Genomic DNA, 19,780 nt, shown 5'->3' on the forward strand with positions numbered 1-19,780 from the left:
TTTTAAGAAAATACAATTATTTCTGACCTTGACAATTTTTATATATTTTATCCTTAAGATTTTAAGGTATAGTTTTATCTAATATGACTTTAAATGTGCATCAAAAACAAGGCTATCCATTATGAAGCTGAAAGCTGTCCTCAGGCATGTACATGTCTGCGAGTGCACATGTGCATCTGTGCCCCAGAAAGCACCTTATCGCTCATCTCCAGGCATAGTTACAGGTGTTGTTCTCTATCATATCTCCCCACGGTGCCTCTTTGTTCAGCAACACCTCCGGGCCTCCCCTCCTCTCACAGCTGCCCGGCTATCTCCTGAGACCGATGCTTATCCTGCACAGACAGGGTAGACTGGAAGTGAAAGATGCAACAAAACCGCTGATTTTTTAATTTCTACCTACATGAAACTCAGATTCAGCTAGGAAGAAGGAGCCCTCGAGTTTGTGGGAGGTCTGAAATCTATTTGCATTTACTCACACACACACACACATAAGCCAGAAGAAAAATCTTTGGCGAATTCAATTTATTCAGTTTGCTTTTGATGTGTAACGGCGTTTGAAGTAATTTGGTTTTATACAAGCAAATCTTTCATTAAAAATCTCATGGAAAACAAAACGTTGGGGAAATCAGATGATGGACAGCTTATGGGCTGAAGCTCTCGTATCTTTGGGCTTTTGGATCACAAGATAGATTGCGTTTATTACTATTTATGGCAGGGTTTTATGGTGGTGAAAGTGCCCTTCTTTTTAGAGGACAGAGGTTACATGCCTGAAATTCCCAACAGTTGGTCGCTGTGATGTAATTTAAAACGTTGCGTGTCGAAACGGCGTGTTTGAGTCTCCAGGGTCAGCTTTAGAGGCGTCAGCGCAACTGTGGTGCCACATTTGATGTCTCTGTCAAGTTTTTTTTTATGAGGGTGGACTTCATGAAATATTTTTCAATCTGTAACCCTGTCCGAATGTCACCAAGCCATTCCAAATGTCAGGGAACGTGAAATACTCTACAGGAAACATTTGAAGATCAAATGGCTGGAAAGGTGATGGTATCATGGTTCAATTTACTAGATAGATAGATAGATAGATAGATAGATAGATAGATAGATAGATAGATAGATAGATAGATAGATAGATAGATAGATAGATAGATAGATAGATAGATAGATAGATTCAGTTTCACAAGTAACTGGCATTGTTTAAGCCAACAGAAACAGGACAAAGATGTTTTGTTTAGCACTTTTTAGTTTTGCCTCAGCTCTTGATTTTCAAGTTGAGATAAATGACAATTGAAGCCTCTTACACATATCAGTTTGCAGGTTGATCCTATTTCTTACGGGTGATTTGTCAAGTATAAACACACAGGGTGAAGGACAGAACTGCCCTGTAGAAACTGGCTTTATTTGCATCTTCATTGTTATCTTGTTTTCCAGTCCAGATTCTTGGCTGATGTCAAGATTTTCAGCAAAGAGGAGTAAAAACGGAGAGAGAGAGAGAGAGAGAGAGAGAGAGAGAGAGAGAGAGAGAGAGAGAGAGAAAACATTGCCTGGAGCTACTGTCTGACAGCAGTGCTGGTTCACTTTTGCAAATGACGATACACCTGAAACCTGATCGACTGTTTTTAGAAAAGACAGCACCGTGTCAGCTTATTGAGTGCCACCTACTTAGAGTACTCAGAGCACGCACAGACAGCAACAACACCCGCAAAAATAGTCTGCTTAAACTGGACTTCACTGCAGTGGGTTAAAGATTTTTAACAAAAAGAAAAAGTTTGTTACAACAAATTAGCAAGTTTTTTCCTGTGTTTCTATGGATGATGGAAATGTAGACAGACAGACAGATAGATGGACAGATGATGGATGGATGGATGGACAGAGAGAAAGACAGACAGACATGCAACAGATAGATAGATAGATAGATAGATAGATAGATAGATAGATAGATAGATAGATAGATAGATAGATAGATAGATAGACAGTATTACTACTCACACATTTGTTTTTCTATCCAGGTTGAGACTTTCTGTTGATTTCTTTATGCAGAGAATATGGCATTTTCTGTTCTCTCCCTTAACTCCCAAACCTAGGCAGACCTTTTCAGGTTTTACTATCCCTACATTTGGTTTTCACAAGTCTTTTGTAATTGTATTGGTAACAAGAATCAGCTGGCAATGTCATATTCAGGAAATCTGCCGTGGACATGTTCTCGCACGCTGCAGTAACTGCCGCTGGATACTGCAAAAATCACCCTTGCACGATCAAGGAAGAACCACATTTGAGTTTGTTCAATTGTAAAACAAGAGGATACTTGTACCGCAGGATCAGGCTTACTAATATACTGCTTGATGTATAGCATAATATGTGCTGGGTTAATAAAGCTGTGATTATGGACCACTTGGAGGATCTGGAGAGAGCAAAATGAGTGTAGGTGGCTGTCTGTCTGGAGCCTGTTATTAAGATCCAGTCTTCCGCTTTCTGGGTCAGCCTAGAGGAGACGAGGAAGATGTCCTGTGGAAAGTTGGTGATTGAAGGGTATTGTTAGATCACATTTCTTTTCGTCATCTGTTGATTACTGGCTGTACATTAATTGAAGAAATATTTTCAACAATAACAAAAATTATATCAGTAACAATGACAAAAATTGACGGTTGACGGTAGTCATTAAGTTCCATAGTCTGTATAAAAATATAATAGCTACAATCAACTGTGTGGTTACTAAATCATTTAAAATGAAACAAAAGTTGATGCAATAATATAACAAGAACGAAGAAAAATGCAACATAAATGTTTTATATGCACTTTGAGCAAAAAAATATTTAACTTGGTCTCCATGAATATACATGAATATCATTTTTTAAACAGTAATAAGTGGTGGCAATGTAATATAACATTAGCTGGAAATCACAGATTTTGCATTGTCAGTCACAGCAAGCAGTCTGGCAAGGCAACTGTTTTTTTTTTTTTACAATTGGAGTACACGTGTCTGGATGTTTTTGAAAGAGAATTACCTGTTCTTGTGCTTTTTTTAAGTAAATTACAGCAAATCAATTCAGCTCCTGTGGAAATGTGTACAGTGTGTTCTTTCTGAGAAACACTTAGAGCTGTGTTAATGTGCTCTGCCATTTTCTTCTACCCAGAGGTCTTTGCTTTTTATAAATTCTGTCTCTCTGTGGGAATGCTAAGGAAAGTTCAAGCACACATGTCTGCATGTGGACGTGTGAAGTGCACACACATTCTACCTCTTTCACTGTGCGTGTGCACATACATAATTTCATTAACATAATTGTATATATATATGTATATATATATATATGCACTATATTGCCAAAAGAATTGGGTCAACTCCCTTCCAATTATCAGATTTAACTGCTTTAGTAATAACCATGAGTACAAATCTTAATGTTAAAGTATATAATGATATTCTAGGATTTGTACTTCTAATTTTATAGCAACAGTTTGGACAGGACCCTTTTTATTCTAAAATGACAATGCCTCTTTGTATAAGGCAAGTTAAAAACAAATGATCGATTGAGTCAGTGTGGAAGTGTGGTGTGACTTTAAATGCAGTCCTTAAGCCAAAAACCCATCACCAAACTTCTTTTTAGTCTTTTATTTATGCATTTTAAAAAAGGAAAATGCAAAAAAGTAAAGCAAAATGTTACATTTTAATCATCTACATTCCTTTGCCAAAACATTTTTGAACCGAATCTCTTCCTCTGCTGATAAAACATTTACAATCTGCATTGTGCACGAAGAAGAATCAGCAAACAGAACGCCGATGTACATAATTCTGAGGTGCAAATTGATGTGCGGGTATCATGCGTAAATTCGCCAGAGAGAAAACATTGACAAAAAATCTAATAAACCACTCATGGGTGGGCGTTACACACTAAACAATAATTTAAAAATAAGAAAGATTTCATGGTTCTTTGATTACATTTCCTGGCTTTTGATTACATTTACTTTGGCTTTTTCTACCAGGAGGTTTAATTACAGCGAGTTGAAATGAGGGAGAGGAAGCTGTGCGCAAAGTCTCCTGGGTCCGCCTTGTGAAAGCTTTCCTGGCTGGAGTTATCAAGAGCAGCTTTGACCAAAGCTGTCGTAACCGTGCAGTGAAGTAGAATGCAGTTAAGAGTGTCAGAGCGCACTCACAGTGTTCGGGCCAGATCATTCAAGTTTTAGAAAGATAATGCATTATGTATCAGTCTGCAGTTCGTAAGAGTAAAGAAAAAAGAAAACCTCAGTAGTTCAAATTTAGCCCACTCAGCATAATGGCAGCCTGCCACTTGGTAACTCCAATCCACTCAGTGAAGCAACCTTGAGTTTGGGTTTGGGTCGTGTAGGAGCCAATGGTTTGCTTTTCAGTTAATGGACTGTGGTGCTTTGAAGCTCACTGTTTGTCCTTTTACAAATGATCCTTATCTGATTGTGGGAGCAGCGAGACACACCAAAGCGCACTCCACACAACAAGCCGAACCAAAGCGCTCATTTCATATCACCTTCCGATCGCTTCACAGTACTTCATGTCTCTGCAGGGACAGACGCTGGCAAAGCAAGGCATATCATGCAATTATATTTAATGCGTCTCCAAGACCTAGATAAAGCTAGAGATAACTGCCTCTGTTTTTCTGAAGTGTGCACTTTATAATGGGATTTTCACCACATGAACAATTTAGTCTTATTTTCGCCCTTGGACTCAAAACCTCTAGGCAGTGCCTAAAGATGTATTTGCCCTCAGGAGCTTTTGACAACTTCACACAAACGCACGTGTGCATTTTATCGCAGGTAAAACACGCCGACTTTTTGTGAGTTTGTTAAGTGTAGTCTTTGAACATTAAGGAAAGTTGGTAATTTAGTAGTTTCAGCACATTAAACAGGAAATATAAGACACAATATAATTACTTGTGCTCTTACTTAGTAATAAGCTGCATTGGGACGGCGTAGTTTGGAATAAAAAAAAGCAAGCTTGGGGTTGGTATTTATATATTGTTTCTGTTTCAGTATATATGAACTCTAGTGTTTTGCAATTTACTGTTTTCAACATAAAATCGTCCTAATAAAGTGAAAGAACATTCTATGAAAATGTAGCTTTGAAATCAGACTTTGATGCTTGTCATATTTCAAGCTTAGATTTTGAGATTTTAGCATGGATTTAGCAGACAGGGTCACATATTTTAAGAATTGAATTGAAAAGCTAAAATTAAGGATGCATTCTGAATTGTAAAACAAAATGTTTAAAAAGAATAGCATTTATTAAAAATAGCAATCTTTTTTGTTACCAATTTCAAACAACGATGTGTGAAACGATTTAATTATATTGGATGTGACTTGACCTGATTTTTTTCAAAAAACTACCTTAATGTGACATTACAAACTATATGGTTATAAAATCCATTTTTCTGGATATGAATTAAACAAAAACTAAATCCTGTTATATTTGCTTGCTTTGTTTTCTTTGTATGTTATAACAAACCTGTCTTATTTATGTATGTATTTATTTATTTCATTTTTTTACTGTCCAAGCTGCTCTGTTTATCCGTGCTCATATTCACTTCCAACACATTCAACATTCAAACGTTGTCACTTAACAGATCAGTCCCAAGACATGCCTTCAGACGTCGAAACCTGCCATAATATGGCATGCTTATATTTGTCAGAATTTTTCATTTTTCAGGTGAACTCTTTCTCTGTCAGTCAAACACTTTCTCTGTCCCCATCAGTATTTTCCTCTCTTCACTTTTCATGGTTGCTGAGTTCATAATGTAAGAGTTGGAGCTTGAATAACCCTTCAGTGGCAGGTAAATTACATTCAATAATGGGACCAAACAAAAGCTCAAATGTTGAAGTGGTTCTATTTTAAGCCTTTTAATGGAAAAAGTGCAATGATAACAAACACATGAGCAAACACTTTCGCATGAACTCATCGGTGCGCTCCATCCTAATGCGTCAACAGTTCAGTGTTGATTTATGGTAAAAATGAACTTGCTGTTTTTTTATCATGTCACCTCTGAGGCCACACAAGAATAAAATGAGTGAAAAAAATCTTGTCACACATATTGTTTGTTTTCCTTAGGTATAGATGCGCTTTCCTACCGTGGGACGCGATAGCAGCTTAGACTCTCAACACCTTCTGTGTCTTACCTCAGTCAGATTCAGTACATGACACAGTGTCTTCCAAGAAAACACATTTGGAAGCTGAGGTGACTTAGACCTTTCAGCAGCAGATATGGTGTTGAGCGTAGGTATGAACAAGGATTTGTCAGTGGATTCTAAGTCGGGTAAAGTGTTAATTGCAGACAGGCAGGTCCATGCTAGCCCATCTTATCTCCACATCCTCGTGCACTCTTCTGTTAAAGCCACCCAGACAGCTCCTCACTTTCTTAAAAGGCAGTTCACCCAGCTGAAATGAAAATTCTAATATTTACTCACTAAATGTCAAGACTTGTATGACATTATTTCCAATTCGGGAAACATAAAAATGTCTGTCTTAGTGGGACAGTTCAACAACAAAAAACCTAAACTCTCATTTCTGTTTCTAGCTTATATATATATATATATATATATATATATATATATATATATATATATATATACATATATATATATATATATATATATATATATGTATATATATATATATATTTTTTTTTTTTTTTTTTTTTTTTTTTGTCCATATAGTTTGTGGTTTGCAGTTGTTGATATACAGTGCATGTCTTTTTTGTTAGATTTAGTTTATTGTACCTTGGTTCAATTAGTGAACGCTTAAGTGATCAAACCTGCATCTTGTAGATTGTAGCCTGCACCTCTCTACTCTGTTTTCCAACAGTGCAGGTGTTTTACTTTCGAGAAACCGGAGTACCATGTGGATGAGAGTGATGGTTATGTTGGAACCGGGTTTGGAGAAAATGATGAGACCTTTCCAAAAGCGGAACTGTCACGGTACGGTCTCGATGAAAACTGAGCCTGTTTCCAGCCGAAGGTATGTATCAGACAGATTACGTATGCCTATTATTTCATGCAGCCGCTTTCATATATAATTACTGTAAAATATGCTCAGTTGTTTCAATATATTATCTAGCTTGTATTTCAAGAAATCTACACTATGAGACAACAATATGTTGCTACAGGTCCCCTCAGGCTTCAAATAATAGACAGTGCCAGACTTACAAGAGCCCATCCTATGACTTCTCTACTGACAAGATATAAACATGGCCAGATCTTAGTGTCTCTTATCTCAACATAATCTAGAAATACTAATGTTGTACAAACATCCAGATGTACAATCGCTTGGAATAGTCTCCAGTTTGTTGAAAGCCTCTATTTATGGATTTTCTTCACACAAATTTACTCGTAAAACTCGTGACTATTGACTGTCTGGGTTCACGCGCAGCTTTTTTCTCTGGTCAGAACAGACTCAGTCGTGGTTCAACCACAGTTCATTTCCATTCAGCTTATTCACTGACTGTGCACCAAGTAAGGCAGCTGGTTCAAACAATGGCACACACTGCAAAATACCCAGTGGAAATAATAATGTTCAATAAAAAAGAAATAAATGAACACTTTGTGAAGGTTTTAAAATAAACCAAATTAAATTTGATTAAAAGAAAATCAGCAAAATGGATTGATTTTAAATACATATTAATTATTCTGTTTTTCTCATTTTTCGTAGTAATCATGTACATATAATTCAAGATATTTCCTATAAAATAAATTATTTTGTATAGCAGGTCAGAAATATAAAATGTCACTATTAAAGGTATTCTCTCACTCAGGCAGTATACATTTTTCCCTCTCTCTTTTGAGGAGAAAAAGTTTGGCTTCATTTCTGTGCTTGAGAGAGGTTTATTTTATATTGTTAATTTACTCTACTTAGAATTTACTTTTGTACTGCTGGATATTTCTGGAATATTTTCTTCCATTGCCTTACCAACATTCCTGTAAACCTTTAAATTACAGCTGGTATGGACTATGTTGGGATTAGTAAGAACCTAGACTTTTCCTCGGGCGCCAACATGCAGACGCTCATGGTACAATCCTGGATGACCTGGGACAGCCGGTGCTGAGGGGCCAGAGAAGTTTGAGCTGGTTCTCCGTATGCCAAATGAACGGTATACATTGGGTGAACTACAGGAAAAGCTACAATCTACATCAACGACTCCATCTCAGATTGTGAGTGCAACTTACAACCATAAAGAGGCAAAAACATAGTACATAGTTTCATTAATATTATGTTAGACAAGGGAAAAAAAAGATACATATATTGATTTGAAAATACAATTTTGTTTGCTTGTTTTAGTGCCCAAGGTGCAGTTCTCCAGATCCTACTGCACACAGGTAATGAGAATGATGGACAGGTATCTGCTGTTGTGTACCGGAGTGAGATTTGAGCTACAAAGTCCAGTGTGAGGTGCTGTTAGTCGCGCTGGTTCGGCCCAAGTCATGATGGACTTCAACGAGAGGGGTTTAACACAAGACATTTCTCACTATTGCTTTTTACTCAGGTGTTATCGGAGTGTTTATCTCTAGAAACGTTTAATATAGCAGGAAATGTTAACATTTTTATGCATGCTAAATAGCAAATCCCTTATCGATTGATTGTGTAGGAGAGGTGGAGAAGCCTGGTGTCCTCATTCTTGTGGATGATAATCAACATGAGGAAGACGAGAGTTGAGATTGGTGCTGGGAAGCCCTTCAAGAGCGTAGTCTCCATTCCGGCTCCTCTAGGCTCAGAATGAGACACTCATCAAGATAAAGGATGATGCTGACAGTAAGACTTTTTATCCCATTTTTCACATTTCTGTGCTCACTTGTGCTAGAGTACTAGATGGCACTGTAAGGCAGCGTTTTTTTTGTTGTTTTTTTCAGAAAGTGTATAGAAGATAAGTATGCAAGAAGAAACACTTACAAAATACCATGCATTATTATAACATTTAAATGCACATATTTGCTAGATATAACTTTCTTTATGATCGATAAATGTGTTATGTCAACATTTATAGGCATAATAGCAAATAAGTGGATTAAGGTTTTAAAGATTTGGACTAGAAGCTACTAAAACTCTCATCTTTGATTTCATGTGATTTTAATCATCTTTCTGTCTAAGGTGATTGGTTCATATCAACCTCTAGAGTCAAGTGGATATTTTGGGGCTAGATATACATCTCTCCTTTCCCATGATCTTCTTTTTCCCAGAGGCCATTATCAGTTTTGGAGCAGCTGTTTAGTGTCAGTGAACCCAGTGAGTCAGGGCAAACTCAGTGGTCAGGATTCCGGTCCAGAGGACAGGAGACACATCCAAGGTGTTCGTGTTCTGGTCCACACAAAGGATGGCTCGGCTTCTCTGAGAAGATTACCATTCCATCTCTGAAGGTGGGTTCAAACACAACATCATAGCATGGTTTTCTAAAACAGCTCACTGGGGAATATCAGTGACATGTCTGCTTTATATTTTACCCCATATTTTTTTAAACTAAAAATCTATAGCTCCACCATTTATAAATATTTTTCGCATTATCGTTATACTATAAAAAACATTTCCTCTCCACAATACAGTACAAGTTATAAAAGAATAAGAGTTAGAAGATAGACAAGAATATAGAAAAGAATAATTTTTACATATTATATCTCAAATAGTGTTTGTGTTATTTTTACCCAATTTATGCTAATTATTATATGCTAAGAATTGGTTGTTAATTATAGTTATTTTCCACTTACTTTGTGCAGATAAAAATAAAAACATGTATAACTGTATAATTATTATTTGCCTACTTTATGTTTATTTACAGTAAATATTTTTTTACTTTCTAATGCTGTTAAAAATGACAGTATTGAGAGATTAATGAGAATCATCACTGATAACTGCAAACAAAAATACTAAACCAAAATAACTTGAGTACAAAGTAAATGAGAATTTAAAAGAAAAAATGTCTTTAGTTTTCAAAAATAATGAGTAATTCTGAGGATAATAAAGTGCACGTTTATTCTAAAACAAAACATAATTTGAGAGCTGACATGTTTCTTCATGTTTCTTTTTACATATATGTTGTCCCCACATTTGTTATTTATCAAACTTTTAAAAATAATTTTAATGTATTTTACGTGTATAAAACACATAAAAAACCCCATGAAAATGTGAATTTCCCATCTGCAGATGTGAGTTTAAAGAAGGAGAGACTGGAGCACACACAGGAAGTGGAAATTCTGTATGATGGGCGCATGATAGAGATGAGAGAGGCCCTCACTGTCCACCTCAAACCCTGATGAAAACATGGTAGCAGATATTAAGGTAGTCCATAATATGCCAAAAATGTCTTTGTATAATCAACAGCATGATACCTGTTTTTATTTAATTGCCATTGAAGGATACACTGTGTTCATTGTAGCTTATTTTCTTAAATTCAGGTCACGTAAAGCCATCATCTACATCGAAGAGACGAACAGTATGGCTGATGTGACCTTCCCTCTGTGCCAGTAGTGGTGTCTCTACTGCAGTACGGGATGATACAAGCAGCACTAGAGATTCTCAGCCAGTCGCAGGATATCCTGTAATCTGTGTTACGGCAGGTTCACAAAAAGAATGAGTGAACACAGTGAATTTAGACAATGTACTGTAATATGTGTAAACTTCTACGATTTGTATTTATTTATTATATTCATATATTTATTTTAGTCGCGGCAGCCCCAAATATCCGTAGACTTTGACGTGACGGGCTCTATCTGTGTTAAGAGATACATTCAATAACACTCCTGACCCGATATCAGCTTGGCTGGTCAGTGCTTCGACGGGACCTGACGGTGTTACTTCAGCCCCATGAAGGGAAGTGGATTTTGACACCTTTTCACCTCCAAAACAATCACATTAGACCTTGTGTGTATTTGCAGGCAGGCTCAAGGTGTGCAGTGTGCAGCCCGGGCTGTCAACTCCAATGGAGATGAAGGGCTGGAGCTCACCAGCCCCGTAGTCTCCATCAGCCAGGAAGACGGTGGGAGTTTATTGCATTGCAGAATTCAACACTAACAATACAGAGCCTGATCTTCATGACAAAACATGCCTGTGGGAGCTTCCCGTGGGAAGTGCGTCGTGATGCATTCGATGTGAAATGTCCACTGGGAGTGGTACTAAAAGAGTGTTTTTTTTTTTTTACCGGAACAGATGAACGTACATTTTACTGTATGTGACGTTGATTTTGCATATATCCCTGCAGTTCTGAAATTTCAGATGAGTGGGTGCCAGAGCTCTATTGTTTCTATGACGTAAAAATTAACATACCATCTACTTTACACCTAAACCTTTCGAGGTAGTTTGAACTACAGCGAATGTGACGTAGATCGCAATCACCAAAACAGTTTTTGGGTCTTTGATCTTTTTTTTTCTTGTCTATTTAACCAAAGTCAATTCTGAGTTAGTCATATCCAGAATTTCTTTAAACTGCTTTACTGTTTGTAATCTCAATGCATAGTAAATCTGATCAGTTCCAATTTATTAGCGCTTAACATTTTTTAGCACTTTCAATTTGGGTTGCTAAACATTAATGATAATGGCCTCTAAAACTGCTGGTGATAATTTTTTCCTTTGTCGTCATCAGGCGTGCCAGCCCGGTTGAGCGGTACAAAGGAGCTGAGAGCTTCCTTTTCTCGCCAAGCTGCGCCACTGGAGCAGAAAGATTCAGACTACTCAAATTTCACACCGATCGTTACTATGCCCCCACATGGACGGGGTCAGTACCTGCACAATTGTAGTTTTACTATAAAGGAAAAAGGATGTTGCTTCATTATAAAAATAGCAGGGCGATTAAAAATGCGCCACTCTTCCGTGTCGATCGATATATACATGCTGCATCTTTTCTTCCGCTATTCTCTTCATAGAATGCCATCTGCAGTTCCACCGTCGCTTCTCCAATTTCGAGCTGATTTCGAGTTCGACGCACGCCGGAAACTATCGCTGCCTTAACCTTCTGGATTACACAGAGGTGACACGCCGGCTGCTCATCACAAGGGTTACATGCAATTCAGATGTTATCGCGGATGTACTTACCAGTACAACATCGTTTCCTCAGGGGGTCAGTACTCTACATCTTACTGGAAATCCCGCAATTTCGATGCTCGTTGTGGAGCGGTCAGTTATGACATAAGCTCCGAATTAAGCTCAACATTATTATGCACTATTTATCAGATGACAGGTATAGCAAAGATTTTGCTTTTTGCCATTATTATTACATCATGCCTTTAGCACAGTTGCATATATATATATATATTATTATTCATATACTTATATTTATATATATATATATATATATATATATATATATATATATATATATATATATATATATTTATTATATACATGCAATATAAAAAAAGCAAAACATATATATACATAATAAATATACAGTACACATTATATATATGTACAAAATTTTTTTGGATACAAAGCATAATTATGACATTGTTGCTCAGCATTTACAGTAAAACATATTTTGTACCTAATAGTGCAGTTTTTTTTCATTTGCATGCTAAGAATGCATCACCAGTATTATAATGATGGAGGATTATGCATTGTAGACTAGAGGCTGACTTTGTATGCAAAGTAAGGGTTATATTACGCAAATATATTCAAATGGATACGTTATTTTAAGTTATACAATAATATTCTCACAATAAAGTAATTATTTCGTTTTGTGTTTACAAATAAATGCAGCCTCTTCGGGCAGTACAAGAGATTTAACGGTGCTCCGTTTTACCAGTGTCGCCAATTTATCCAACGCTAGTAGCGTTTGAGATCGCAGTTGATATGATCCCAGTCTTTAAGCAAACATATTAAAGGAAAGACTTTTTCGCAGCGTGAGATCACATTGATTCATTATCGTATAACTGCTATTTACAGAAGCAGTACTGGTTTTTATGCACCTCAGTCCTGCTTCTTAAGCAAAGTTCAATATTTGTCTTTCGCCCACAATGATATTGTAACGACTTTTGATCATAAAAAGACTTTCTCGTTCCCTTTAAATAATTCAGTTAGTGAGGTAGTTTTAAATAGCTTAGACAATTAAGTTTATGCCCGTTTTATTATTCATTTGCTCCTGCGTGACACGAGTTATGTCATTTACTTCGGCAGCACATTGTAGTGACAAGTGTCATAACAGATGAATGTGCACACTGCACACCGCACAGATGGTAGTTATCCAAAAACATTTTCCTCTGTATGATGCGTTACAAAAACAGTCAGTAAACGTTATTTGCAGCAATATTACCATGTATCTGTTAGATTTTTGTAGAAAATTTATTATTGTAATGCTTCTAAGATTTTTGACTTACTTTGTATTTTTGTTTTGATTAACCTATTACTGATCACTTTGTGATAAACTGATATGTTCAGTTTTCATAAATAACAGCAACATTGCTACTTTCGTATGTATATGGGCAGTCTCACAGATACAAACCAAATACAAGTAGATGTGTAATGAGCAGTATCGTACATATATTTTATAATATAATAAAATGAATGATAATTTTATTTTATGTGTGCTCATAAATATATTAACATTCATATTTCATGTTTTATGGGAATAAAATTAAAGAGAGAAATTTATTTAGAATGCTCTCTATTAGTTATTTTTGTGGTTTCAGATTTCTTATAAATTACTAAAATTAACTTTCCTAAAAGGCAAACAAAAACCTATATTGTTGGCCGGCAGTTGTTATGCCTGAAGCATTTCCCTCGTGTCCCGTAGGTGCTTTGAACTCGCAGCAGTCCATTTGACTCACGCAGTCGCCGCACGCGTCCCACGTCTTCTCATTCAGTCGCGCTGGAGGTTGGCGCACTTTGACTCGCAGTCTGAGCTGCGTTCACTTTTGTTTATGACACCGTTATCCTGTGGAGAGATGGCATTATAGTCCCCTCGGAAGCTGAATTACAAGGCAAGATATCATGCTTTTCTTTTTTAGTAATAATTCAGCATATTTTGGGATCAGATTATTCTTGAATATATTTTTATACTTTTGAAAAATAAATAGTGTTTTATTTGAATAGCAAATGAAGGAAAACATTAATCATGCGTCTGAGTTTTATTATAATATATATTTTAAAATGTAAGTAAACATTATTCCATCTTTAAGATAATATTTGTATTGTTATTTTTAGATTGCAGTCCTTTGTTAAATAAAAATTCATTTAAAAAGCCTTACTAACCCTTTATTGCCGGAACAGTAAAGTATATTTATTTAGGTGCTCCCCTTTATCCTGCTAAGTACGCTTTATCAATGAACAAGGTCATGGCTGTGAACTTAACAGAAAGCTTTTGCTTCCGTAAGGCTTTGCATCAAGATTCAGGAAAAAGACAACCTACAACATACTACATGGAAAATTATAAATGATGTTGTTGTAATTTTTTTTCTTTGGTGCTTTCTAGTTAACATCTACAATACGTCAATAATTTACTCACCAATTACTAAGATCGTATTTATTCAAAATCAAAAGAGTCATTTATGATTAATATTGGCTGAATTTTTTTGAACTGCACTGAACTTAACATACCCAGCAGTATATTGTATATTTATGAAGGTATAAGCGAATGCAGGTTAAAGCATGACATATTACATTTGCTTGGTTTTTCAAATTATTCAATTAATATTTTGATAAATGCCAATTTCAGCGCATTTTCTAAAACCAGTTATGATGATAGTGTATTACTACAAAACACACAACATGTGTCACTGGCCAGCCTCCATGATTTCTGGCGTATTGCGTGTGTGACTATCCTGATGATTCTCAACTCCAGCTTAGTGAGAAAGGAGCCAACATACAACCAGTTTGATGCAAATAGTGGACCCTTTCATTTCTGACTTGCTGAAGTCTTTAGGTGCCCGGTGCCTTTTTTTTTTGCTTAAAGTTGCACTGCTTTTGACATTATGCATTCATGATTGGATTTAATATTTTTCTAGCCCTTTACGTCTTTTCTATAAGTGCGAATATTCGCAGTAAGTATAGATTATTCAGAACGCATACTCGCAGAAACTGAGTCCCGCACGTGCTTTCCTTCGAGTTATACAGCTTCGCCCTCGTAAAAGTCACTTCAGATATCACCACTTTGATTCGGATACATACGCCCAACAGGTCAATGTACTTAATCACTTGTTATTCATCGCTTAGTTTACAGCAAAGGCCGGGCAAAGCCACACAGTTTTTCTGTGTGTATGTGTATGTAAAAATACAGAGTTACAAAGTTACAGGAATCATGTCTTATATGATTCTTTTATAAAGCCCATATTGCAGAAATAATCAATTGCCACATCACATTTTGAATGTTCCTGGAAAAATGACAGTTTGGTTAATCAGTCACTGTTAAAAAATAACCATCTATTTCAACATTAAACAGATACATTAAAATATTTTGTTTATATTACACAAAAATTATTATATTATATATAAAGCTTAAAATAATATTATATATATATTTTTTTATGCAAAGATTATGTTGGATAGTCTTTTGTCCACCACGTAGATCAAAGATTTTGCCATTTTTTCATATATATTTATTTTTGTGACTGTTTATATTTTTAGATCTTTAAACTGGGTAATAAAAAGCATGTAAAGTAGGTTATAGTTCTTGGTCTCAAGATTTTTATCATCGCTGTCCCAGTAGTAATCACAATGTACTTCTAGTAAAAGATAAAAACAAAATACTTAATTATAGCATATGATAGTATTTTTGATAAAAGTTAAAATGTCATTTATTGCCTTTACTTTCTGAAGGATTTAATTGATTATTTTGGTACACGTAACCTTAAACTAAAAGAGAGAAATGCCATTTAAAAATGTACCAGTTTTTTCCAATGAGAAGTAACATTTGTAAGTTGCTGACGGAGTCAACAGTAGAGTGATCCAGTTCCTGCAGAGTTCAGTCTTTAACACACAGATGCTGCTGCTTTCAAAGAAGACTTGTGGTTGGATGGGTTTCTATGTTTAACAGGGAGATATATTATGGCTTTTTGAGGGTGGGCTGCTGCTAGTCAATTTTATTTAGCCTGGGGCTGTTAGAAGAGACATTTTCATTCATTTGTTGACTATTTACTGCTGCATGGTTAGATGTCATCTATGTCGTGTAATGGTGGATCTTCAAAGCTCATCTTTTGGAGACTTCGCTTTATTTGCAATATAGTGGTGCTCTTGTGCATGGGGCGATGGTTACATCCTCAAAAATACACCCTGACAATCTTTGAGTATGTTGCTCAGCTGATTCACTGTCCCTTATACCTATTTCAAGATCACAAAAGGGCATACTTAATGTGTGCCCAAACCTTGCATCAATGTTAGACAGTCTAGATAGATACTCAGTATGACACATTTCCTGTTGGAGAGAGAGAGTATATATATATATATATATATATATATATATATATATACATATACATATACAAAGAAATAAAATATAAGACTTAGGAAATTTTTTATTTACATAATATATTGGTGAAATTACAAAATATGTTCACTCATATAATTCAATGATTTCTTACTTTAATATTGAAAAATTATACATTATAAAAGCCATACATTCACAAAGTGCCAAATAGTTATAGAGTTATGATTAACATACTAGAACTTTTTATAGACTGCAATTCGGGATTCGTGCCTATTCAGTGTTATTTAAAGATCTAAATTTATTAATACATATATGCATACATATACACACACACACACACACACATATGTATATATATAGCATATATATATATAGTAGATACATATGTTATAGTATATACACACACACATATATAATGTATATATCCAGTACAAAAGTTTAATAACATTGCTACATATTGATAAAGTTGTTATATACCAAATATATTTATGCATAACAAATGCACATACATAAAACATATAACAGTGCTCTAAGGGTACTTGTTTTTTACTATAGTTTCAGAAATCAGTACGATATGATGTACTTCTTTGATTTCTTACAGGGACAAAGTTGCTGCAAATCTCTGTTTGCGAATGATTTATGCAAAGATAGTTTCATGTTTCTCGCTGCAGATGATCCTCACGTTGTTTTCCGGCAGAGGCAGTCAAGTGTCTCCGACGTTTTGTGTCAGATTCTCCACAGTTGCTTCAGGTAAGAGGATTACAATAAATTAGAGAGGGTCATTTCTCAAAATGAGGGGAAGGTAGTCACACAATCATTATCAATCATGCCGTTCAAACCCGTAAGGCTTGTTCCGATTTCCGAAACATACTGAAGATAAAAGCCGATGAAAACCGAAGGCTCATTGCCGCCGCAAATACGCTATCGGGCGTCTGCAGTATGAATGATATTGGTCAAAATACCCAACTGCCGCCACGTTTTTGACTCCGTATTTTTAAGAAGCGATTTCAGAATACTATTTAAAATAAAATAGTGATATCATCACGATTGTCACTTGTGAGCCATTTATTTAGATTTTTTTCTTCGGAACAAACAGCATATGTGTTATGTGTCAAACGCAACACAAAGATACCTGCAAATACGTGTATTGATCAAAAGTATAAATGTGTAGCAAACGGAGGTTGATATTGTTGATACGTTCGTACTGCAATTATGATGACACGAAGAGACAAGACATTTTTATATATTTAATTATTTTTATTCCTTTTTTATTTGTGTACAAAGTAATTTGTCGCTCACAATATGCAGATTGAACTACTGATAGAGATGGACTATTTTGATTAATGTTTTCTATATTTTCTTTGACTTGGCAAAGCTGCTTATCGTGTATCAGTAGACAGCGTCAATTTTTCATTTAAAATATTTAAATGTGTCTCTGATGAACTAATGGAAGTTATGGGATGATATAGGCATGATACGACGGTATTTTCTTTTTGTAAGTGATTAAACCCTTTCAAAACACGTGATAATGTTGCGGATAACACTATAAGACTCGCCCAGGTGCCTAATAGGCATATGTGGTATATTGGTTATCATCTACACGCCCGGTTCAGAGACACGTACCGAGGCATCGAAAAGAAGCTCGACTCATCGCTCTGGTGATACACAGCCACTGATTTCAAAAGGCCAGCCAACCACGTTCGCAGATTTGCTCAGATATTGGCACAGAAAATAAATCGTGGGTACAAACATTCCGGTACATAAAGTGACCACAGTACTTAAATATCCCCTATCTTCACGAATCAAGCAGAGGTCATTCCCAGAGAACTAAAATCAAAGGGACTCCCAGTGATGATCTGTTTTAGATTATAGGAATGAGGGTCTTTTCACTATCTTTCTGTGGTTTATTTTTAATATTTTGGTGAAAAGCAAAGTTTTAGACGGAGTAAGAACATTATTGATGTTCCTCGTAGCAGTTCTCAGCAGTATTAGGAGTTTATGATGATTTGAAAGCCCTATAGCAATGACAGTTCAGAGGTTTGATTTATCAATCGTGACTTTTATTCAAATCACTTGCTCTGCAAGTGCTCTTGTTCGCTTCCGTTCGGGCACGCATGATTATGCAGATCGGAGGGTTACGCCACTTCTTTCGATTTTTGGGTCAGTCCGTAGTGTACTGAATTTCGTGAGTTACTTCCGTTGTCACTGCTTTACATTGTTTAGTGCTCAGCCTTTTTGCCGGAGAATGGATGTAAATTACTGTTACATGCTTGATGGGCACATTGATATTCATCTACTGTGTACTTCATTTATCTGGCAGCAATGAAAGAACGGCATATGTGCAGATGATATTATATAGCCAGCAAAGGTTTTATCACGACATATAGCTGTTAGTATGAGTAAGTTTGGTGTAATTTACTTTTAGTCTATGTTGGATGAAGTAGACTCCATGATCTATAATTGCTTTTTGCCTTTATTTTTACATTTGCGTGTTTTATTCTCACTGCTATTGCTCTACTTTATGAATGTACTGTACTGTAATAATAACACTCAATAACATCGTAAAGCAGTGTTTTACTTAATCAAGCTCGTAAATGGCTCAGTTTGCCCTGTGTTGAGCACACAACAGTATTCCTTTTGGTATTTACATATTTCATAGTTATCAAGCTTGCATGTTTTTTTATTTATCTACACTTACAGTGGTAAAAATGTATTATAGTAGTTAGGTGTCGATAAATACGTTGGGCGTAATGCGTTGCGGGCTTTGATGTTTCACAGCCAGCATTTCTTTTATATCATTTTGCATTATTGTCATGATGTTTTACTCAGAATGATGCTAATAGTATGGTATCAAATGAACACACGAGATAAAAATTACTGAGATGGTTTGATTTCCCAGCGTAACCCTGGATGTTGTCCCCTGCGATGCTATTTAGTAGTGTCCCGTATTACGCCAAAATTATGATTGGTGTCCACCATAAGAGTAGCTTATCACCCCGCGTGAATAAATGCAAAATATCTCAAAACACCAGTATGACAGATTCGGTCAAGACGCCAATCTCTCCCTTCTCAAGTTTGACTGATGTCGCGCCCACACCGCTTGAACTCTATTAAGACATAGATAAAAGCTGTTCTCTTTCACCGCAAATCAACGACATTTATACTGGAAATGAAGCAGGTTGGGCCAAATGGGGCTGGGCTGATTTATAGCACAGCTTATTTCATGCCTTGTCAACGTATTCACTAGAATAATTATTTCAATGTCGAAACATTTTATTATAAACACATAAAACTCATATTTTAAGAACATAATGACTCCTTTTAAATTTTTTAACATGTTCATTCAGCTTCCATGGTTATAAACAGTAAAGAATGTTCTATCCACATTGCCTAAAATGTTGAAAATTAATAAGACATTTCCCAGCACTGCA

General features: G+C 35.9%; 1 pseudogene; it reads left to right on the forward strand.

Moving 5' to 3' along the window:
* LOC122358679 overlaps nt 1-318 on the forward strand; it is a 40,219-nt pseudogene extending 39,901 nt beyond the window's left edge.
* The last annotated feature ends 19,462 nt before the right edge of the window (nt 319-19,780 follow it).

This window comes from Puntigrus tetrazona, chromosome 15, assembly GCF_018831695.1.
Source record: "Puntigrus tetrazona isolate hp1 chromosome 15, ASM1883169v1, whole genome shotgun sequence".
NCBI classification, from domain to species: Eukaryota; Metazoa; Chordata; class Actinopteri; order Cypriniformes; family Cyprinidae; genus Puntigrus; species Puntigrus tetrazona.